This window comes from Pimephales promelas, chromosome 25, assembly GCF_988280905.1.
Source record: "Pimephales promelas chromosome 25, fPimPro1.hap1.1, whole genome shotgun sequence".
Classification (NCBI taxonomy): Eukaryota; Metazoa; Chordata; class Actinopteri; order Cypriniformes; family Leuciscidae; genus Pimephales; species Pimephales promelas.
Window position 1 is genome coordinate 7,578,201 of NC_142793.1, and position 9,392 is coordinate 7,587,592.

Sequence of the window (9,392 nt, forward strand, 5' to 3'; positions counted from 1 at the left end):
CAGTACTGATTCAAAAGCAAACAGTATGATCTTGAAGCAGCACTGTACAGAGTACATACGATTGGTGTATGACATCACAGTACTGATTTGAAAGCATACGTATGATCTTGAAGCAGCACTGTACAGAGTACAGACGATTGGTGTATGACATCACAGTACTGATTCGAAAGCAAACAGTATGATCTTGAAGCAGCACTGTACAGAGTACAGACGATTGGTGTATGACATCACAGTACTGTTTCGAAAGCATGTATGATCTTGAAGCAGCCGAACAACCAATACTTATGAAAGTAATTGGATCAAACATAAAAAAAATAAGTATTCCTAACTTTTCAACGTTTACTTAACATATGTGTGTAACAAAAAAAATATAAGCTACTAGGTGCACTTAAATGTATGCATAAATAAAATAATAAAAAAACATAATGCATGTCAACTACTACAATAATTGCATCAAAATTAAGTAAATCGATTATATCAGTTTAAGTAACTGTATGAGCCACGTGATATAGGCTATGCAATTTCCCGTGATGCCTATCCAGACAAAAAAAATATGAAACACATGTGAAGACGTTGAGAAGCGGTAAGCTTAATTTTTGTACTTAGGCCTACACATGATCATTTATTGCATTTTTGGTCAAGAAATTTACTTTTAACTGAATTTCAGAATTGCTACAAATTTTGCATCAACAATTAGAAACGTTTCTTACGAATGCAAACATTTGTAGTCTACATGTTAACGAATGAAATAAGTGTTTTGCACGCGAGTAGCTATATATTGTGTTTTTTCAAAATATATGACCATGATGTTGGCTCGTATATGCATTAATGGTGTGTTTACACCGAACGCGAATTTAATTGCGATAGCAGAGTACATTCATAGTCAATGCAAAGACGCGAAGACGCATCATTCGCGCCGGGCGTCGCGAATTGGGTGACTCGTTTGCCGCGAACGTCTTTCTCAGTAGAAAATTTTGAACTTGAGCGGGCTGCAGAAGATTCAAGCGTCTAACTAGACTTGACGTGTTTGACGCGTTCGGTGTGACCAATTCGGACTGCGCTCTCTCTCCCCCACGGATAGATTATAGGCCTACTTTATTAGCGAGTTGTTTTTGGATAAAACTAATGTACTTTGCATACTTACAAATTCCCATGTTCTCTATCTCTATTGTCTATAGGCCTACATGGATCGCGGGAAAGGGGGCCTTGGGCGCGGGTTAGCCTACTTTTGGTAACGTTAACATACAAATATTAATTTCGAAAGCACATTGCCTACAGCTCCGTGTGTGCACGATTTATCATTAAATAATGGCAATCTTGATTCTAGCACAATATTATTCCTAAATGACAGCATTAATTCAGTAAATTAAACCTTCAAAATTATTATCAAAATAAGTAAATACCCTTTAAACAAAACTTTAGCTTCAAATAAAGATTGTAGATCTTTACTGTTTTCCAGTAGTTACTGCTAAAATGTTTTTGAAGAGATTCGTTCATAACCTCTGGAGGAAAGTCATTAATTAACTTCTGTTTTGTTTAAATTAATAGATATTATTTAATAGACTATTTTTTTATATTTATAGGTATTTAATAATGGACTAATTTGTTGCATTTAATTGTTTTTTTTTATTGGATTTTGAAAAAAATAATATATATATATATATATATATATATATATATATATATATATATATAATTATATATATAGACACACACACACACACACACACACACACACACACTAAGATTGTTTAATATTTTTAAAAGAAGTCTCTTCTGCCCACCAAGCCTTCATTTCTTTGATCCAAGAAAAACTGTAATATTGTGACTATATTATTATTATTATTTTAACAACTATTTTCTATTTGAATATATTTTAAGATGCAATTTAAATAAATAATAAAGTGAAATGCTTTATTGTGTGTGATTTGCATGTTATTTATTTTAAGACATGTAAGCTGAAGATCTAAACTAAGTTAAAATGGTTGGTTCAACTGATTTAATTGTCTTATTTTATATATATAAATGAGCTTAAATTTTAAGTTAACAGAACTAAGATTTATTTTGATCTCACATGGCCTGCACTGTGTTGGATTTACTTAAAAGATATGTGCACATTTTTTGATACAAAAATGGTGCATATATATTTTAAGTAAATCCAACTCATCATTTTTTAGAGTGTGGACAATATGAAACTAAAACGACATAAGCTTAATTTAAAATTTCTTAGGAACTACTGGATATTTAGAGGTGGATAAACGTAATTGAAAGGTGGATAAACGCACTTTGGAGGTGCAAACGCAATTCCCGAATATTGGGAGGTGGGTAAATGGCATTTACGTGCATTTAGCCTCCACTACATCCCTGGGTATGACATCACAGTACTGATTCGAAAATATACAGTGATCAACTAGAAGCAGCACTATACAGAGTACAGACGATTGGTGTATGACATCACAGTACTGATTCGAAAGCATACAGCAGACAGTGATCGACAGCACTGTACAGAGTACAGACGATTGGTGTATGCAGAGGTGTAGTTGAAGAGGTGGGTAAACTATAAATTCTGGTGGACCGACCAAGACATGGTCACCAGGTAAGGTGGGCCACTGCCTACCGGTGTATGTGTGTCTCCTGATGACATTGCTATATAGGGAGGGCTCGACATTAAGCCTTTTCATATGCTAAGTAAATCTGCCTTTCACTTGTCCGAGTAAAAAAGTTGCTTGTTCAGATTTTTTAAAAATTTGACTTATTCTTAAAAAATATTCTCATCATTGATATATCAGCTTTGATATTTAAATCACCATATTGTAATTTCTGCACCTTTAAAGGGCACCCCCCTCCCCCAATATTATTAAATGTATGCTTCATATTTCATTTTAAATTCCTAAATTTGATCAATAAATTCAATTATTTCTAATAATAAGACACCATAGGGCTGTTACTCTAGGGGTTGATCAAATTAAATCATTTACACTGAAAAATTACAATTGCATGAAATAATGTTATGAAATTGATTTTAATTTACATATAAGAAAGAATGATGCTACTTTTAAACATTTAACACTAAACCGCCAGTAGGTGGTGGCAGGCGACCGTCTTAATGAGTGAAAAAGTTCGCCTTAGGTTTAACAACCTATACTAAATTAACTAAATTAAAGAAACTAAATTAACGACATAAGCTTAATTTAAAATGTCTTAGGAACTAGGATATTTAGAGGTGGATAAACGCAATTGAAAGGTGGATAAACGCACTTTGGAGGTGGGTAAACGCAATTCCCGAATATTGGGAGGTGCGTAAACGGCATTTGCGCATTTAGCCTTCACTACATCCCTGGGTGTATGACATCACAGTACTGATTCGAAAGCATGCAGTGTACTTTGATCACCTTGACGAAGCACTGGGGAGACCGGGGGCAATTGTAACTAACAGGGGGCAATTGTACCACACTCAATTCCTCCAATCAGAAACAAGCTAGAGTGATGACACTTAATCTGTACATGCCCAATAGGATTCTCTCTCTATCTGTGGAAAAGAAGCGTGACATTTTCAACTTTAGCAGAAGTTATTAACGACAAACTGATTTTGAGGTGTGAAAGTTATTTTTTGGATGTACAGTATTTTTCTTCTGCTGTCTAAAGTTTAGATGTCTGTCAATTTAAACTTGTATACATTTTATCCCTAGGTTATTGATTAAAAACGAACATAAACAACACTGTAACACTGTGTTACAGTTGCCCCCGAGCCACAAGGCCCATTGTAATAAGCTTGTTTGTGTGTGTTGACATACTTTTCTGTTAAAAAAATGAACATATTTCACTAAATTCTATTGTAAAACTTCATTTTAAAAGGGTGTATTAAAATAAATGTTTGTTCCAGTATTAACAAATCATCAATTAGCATTTTTTATATAAAATAATGTGTGTTTTATATGTGCTTGACAAAGTGGGAATATTATATAAACTCTTAAAATTAACAGCAGTAAAGTGATTACTTTGAGGTAGGCTTTTATTTGAGATAAAGTGGGTTAATAGGAGTTATTTCTCAGTGTTACAATTGCCCCCACACTGCATTTAATTGAATATTTTAGTCTTGTTCTTATAAGTAAAAATATATAAATTGTATTATTAATTAGTGCACATATATATGTTTCTTGTATCAAAAGATGACTAGTCTATCTCAAGTAGTTTGTGAGTTATTAAGGAAAATGTAAAATACGTTACAATTGCCCCGGGTCTCCCCTACAGACGATTGGTTTATGACATCACAGTCCTGATTCGAAAGCATACAGTATGATCTTGAAGCAGCACTGTACAGAGTACAGACGATTGGTGTATGACATCACAGTACTGATTCAAAAGCAAACAGTATGATCTTGAAGCAGCACTGTACAGAGTACATACGATTGGTGTATGACATCACAGTACTGATTTGAAAGCATACGTATGATCTTGAAGCAGCACTGTACAGAGTACAGACGATTGGTGTATGACATCACAGTACTGATTCGAAAGCAAACAGTATGATCTTGAAGCAGCACTGTACAGAGTACAGACGATTGGTGTATGACATCACAGTACTGTTTCGAAAGCATGTATGATCTTGAAGCAGCCGAACAACCAATACTTATGAAAGTAATTGGATCAAACATAAAAAAAATAAGTATTCCTAACTTTTCAACGTTTACTTAACATATGTGTGTAACAAAAAAAATATAAGCTACTAGGTGCACTTAAATGTATGCATAAATAAAATAATAAAAAAACATAATGCATGTCAACTACTACAATAATTGCATCAAAATTAAGTAAATCGATTATATCAGTTTAAGTAACTGTATGAGCCACGTGATATAGGCTATGCAATTTCCCGTGATGCCTATCCAGACAAAAAAAATATGAAACACATGTGAAGACGTTGAGAAGCGGTAAGCTTAATTTTTGTACTTAGGCCTACACATGATCATTTATTGCATTTTTGGTCAAGAAATTTACTTTTAACTGAATTTCAGAATTGCTACAAATTTTGCATCAACAATTAGAAACGTTTCTTACGAATGCAAACATTTGTAGTCTACATGTTAACGAATGAAATAAGTGTTTTGCACGCGAGTAGCTATATATTGTGTTTTTTCAAAATATATGACCATGATGTTGGCTCGTATATGCATTAATGGTGTGTTTACACCGAACGCGAATTTAATTGCGATAGCAGAGTACATTCATAGTCAATGCAAAGACGCGAAGACGCATCATTCGCGCCGGGCGTCGCGAATTGGGTGACTCGTTTGCCGCGAACGTCTTTCTCAGTAGAAAATTTTGAACTTGAGCGGGCTGCAGAAGATTCAAGCGTCTAACTAGACTTGACGTGTTTGACGCGTTCGGTGTGACCAATTCGGACTGCGCTCTCTCTCCCCCACGGATAGATTATAGGCCTACTTTATTAGCGAGTTGTTTTTGGATAAAACTAATGTACTTTGCATACTTACAAATTCCCATGTTCTCTATCTCTATTGTCTATAGGCCTACATGGATCGCGGGAAAGGGGGCCTTGGGCGCGGGTTAGCCTACTTTTGGTAACGTTAACATACAAATATTAATTTCGAAAGCACATTGCCTACAGCTCCGTGTGTGCACGATTTATCATTAAATAATGGCAATCTTGATTCTAGCACAATATTATTCCTAAATGACAGCATTAATTCAGTAAATTAAACCTTCAAAATTATTATCAAAATAAGTAAATACCCTTTAAACAAAACTTTAGCTTCAAATAAAGATTGTAGATCTTTACTGTTTTCCAGTAGTTACTGCTAAAATGTTTTTGAAGAGATTCGTTCATAACCTCTGGAGGAAAGTCATTAATTAACTTCTGTTTTGTTTAAATTAATAGATATTATTTAATAGACTATTTTTTTATATTTATAGGTATTTAATAATGGACTAATTTGTTGCATTTAATTGTTTTTTTTTATTGGTTTTTGAAAAAAATAATATATATATATATATATATATATAATTATATATATAGACACACACACACACACACACACACACACACACACACACACACACACACACACACACACACACACACACACACTAAGATTGTTTAATATTTTTAAAAGAAGTCTCTTCTGCCCACCAAGCCTTCATTTCTTTGATCCAAGAAAAACTGTAATATTGTGACTATATTATTATTATTATTTTAACAACTATTTTCTATTTGAATATATTTTAAGATGCAATTTAAATAAATAATAAAGTGAAATGCTTTATTGTGTGTGATTTGCATGTTATTTATTTTAAGACATGTAAGCTGAAGATCTAAACTAAGTTAAAATGGTTGGTTCAACTGATTTAATTGTCTTATTTTATATATATAAATGAGCTTAAATTTTAAGTTAACAGAACTAAGATTTATTTTGATCTCACATGGCCTGCACTGTGTTGGATTTACTTAAAAGATATGTGCACATTTTTTGATACAAAAATGGTGCATATATATTTTAAGTAAATCCAACTCATCATTTTTTAGAGTGTGGACAATATGAAACTAAAACGACATAAGCTTAATTTAAAATTTCTTAGGAACTACTGGATATTTAGAGGTGGATAAACGTAATTGAAAGGTGGATAAACGCACTTTGGAGGTGCAAACGCAATTCCCGAATATTGGGAGGTGGGTAAATGGCATTTACGTGCATTTAGCCTCCACTACATCCCTGGGTATGACATCACAGTACTGATTCGAAAATATACAGTGATCAACTAGAAGCAGCACTATACAGAGTACAGACGATTGGTGTATGACATCACAGTACTGATTCGAAAGCATACAGCAGACAGTGATCGACAGCACTGTACAGAGTACAGACGATTGGTGTATGCAGAGGTGTAGTTGAAGAGGTGGGTAAACTATAAATTCTGGTGGACCGACCAAGACATGGTCACCAGGTAAGGTGGGCCACTGCCTACCGGTGTATGTGTGTCTCCTGATGACATTGCTATATAGGGAGGGCTCGACATTAAGCCTTTTCATATGCTAAGTAAATCTGCCTTTCACTTGTCCGAGTAAAAAAGTTGCTTGTTCAGATTTTTTAAAAATTTGACTTATTCTTAAAAAATATTCTCATCATTGATATATCAGCTTTGATATTTAAATCACCATATTGTAATTTCTGCACCTTTAAAGGGCACCCCCCTCCCCCAATATTATTAAATGTATGCTTCATATTTCATTTTAAATTCCTAAATTTGATCAATAAATTCAATTATTTCTAATAATAAGACACCATAGGGCTGTTACTCTAGGGGTTGATCAAATTAAATCATTTACACTGAAAAATTACAATTGCATGAAATAATGTTATGAAATTGATTTTAATTTACATATAAGAAAGAATGATGCTACTTTTAAACATTTAACACTAAACCGCCAGTAGGTGGTGGCAGGCGACCGTCTTAATGAGTGAAAAAGTTCGCCTTAGGTTTAACAACCTATACTAAATTAACTAAATTAAAGAAACTAAATTAACGACATAAGCTTAATTTAAAATGTCTTAGGAACTAGGATATTTAGAGGTGGATAAACGCAATTGAAAGGTGGATAAACGCACTTTGGAGGTGGGTAAACGCAATTCCCGAATATTGGGAGGTGCGTAAACGGCATTTGCGCATTTAGCCTTCACTACATCCCTGGGTGTATGACATCACAGTACTGATTCGAAAGCATGCAGTGTACTTTGATCACCTTGACGAAGCACTGGGGAGACCGGGGGCAATTGTAACTAACAGGGGGCAATTGTACCACACTCAATTCCTCCAATCAGAAACAAGCTAGAGTGATGACACTTAATCTGTACATGCCCAATAGGATTCTCTCTCTATCTGTGGAAAAGAAGCGTGACATTTTCAACTTTAGCAGAAGTTATTAACGACAAACTGATTTTGAGGTGTGAAAGTTATTTTTTGGATGTACAGTATTTTTCTTCTGCTGTCTAAAGTTTAGATGTCTGTCAATTTAAACTTGTATACATTTTATCCCTAGGTTATTGATTAAAAACGAACATAAACAACACTGTAACACTGTGTTACAGTTGCCCCCGAGCCACAAGGCCCATTGTAATAAGCTTGTTTGTGTGTGTTGACATACTTTTCTGTTAAAAAAATGAACATATTTCACTAAATTCTATTGTAAAACTTCATTTTAAAAGGGTGTATTAAAATAAATGTTTGTTCCAGTATTAACAAATCATCAATTAGCATTTTTTATATAAAATAATGTGTGTTTTATATGTGCTTGACAAAGTGGGAATATTATATAAACTCTTAAAATTAACAGCAGTAAAGTGATTACTTTGAGGTAGGCTTTTATTTGAGATAAAGTGGGTTAATAGGAGTTATTTCTCAGTGTTACAATTGCCCCCACACTGCATTTAATTGAATATTTTAGTCTTGTTCTTATAAGTAAAAATATATAAATTGTATTATTAATTAGTGCACATATATATGTTTCTTGTATCAAAAGATGACTAGTCTATCTCAAGTAGTTTGTGAGTTATTAAGGAAAATGTAAAATACGTTACAATTGCCCCGGGTCTCCCCTACAGACGATTGGTTTATGACATCACAGTCCTGATTCGAAAGCATACAGTATGATCTTGAAGCAGCACTGTACAGAGTACAGACGATTGGTGTATGACATCACAGTACTGATTCAAAAGCAAACAGTATGATCTTGAAGCAGCACTGTACAGAGTACATACGATTGGTGTATGACATCACAGTACTGATTTGAAAGCATACGTATGATCTTGAAGCAGCACTGTACAGAGTACAGACGATTGGTGTATGACATCACAGTACTGATTCGAAAGCAAACAGTATGATCTTGAAGCAGCACTGTACAGAGTACAGACGATTGGTGTATGACATCACAGTACTGTTTCGAAAGCATGTATGATCTTGAAGCAGCCGAACAACCAATACTTATGAAAGTAATTGGATCAAACATAAAAAAATAAGTATTCCTAACTTTTCAACGTTTACTTAACATATGTGTGTAACAAAAAAAATATAAGCTACTAGGTGCACTTAAATGTATGCATAAATAAAATAATAAAAAAACATAATGCATGTCAACTACTACAATAATTGCATCAAAATTAAGTAAATCGATTATATCAGTTTAAGTAACTGTATGAGCCACGTGATATAGGCTATGCAATTTCCCGTGATGCCTATCCAGACAAAAAAAATATGAAACACATGTGAAGACGTTGAGAAGCGGTAAGCTTAATTTTTGTACTTAGGCCTACACATGATCATTTATTGCATTTTTGGTCAAGAAATTTACTTTTAACTGAATTTCAGAATTGCTACAAATT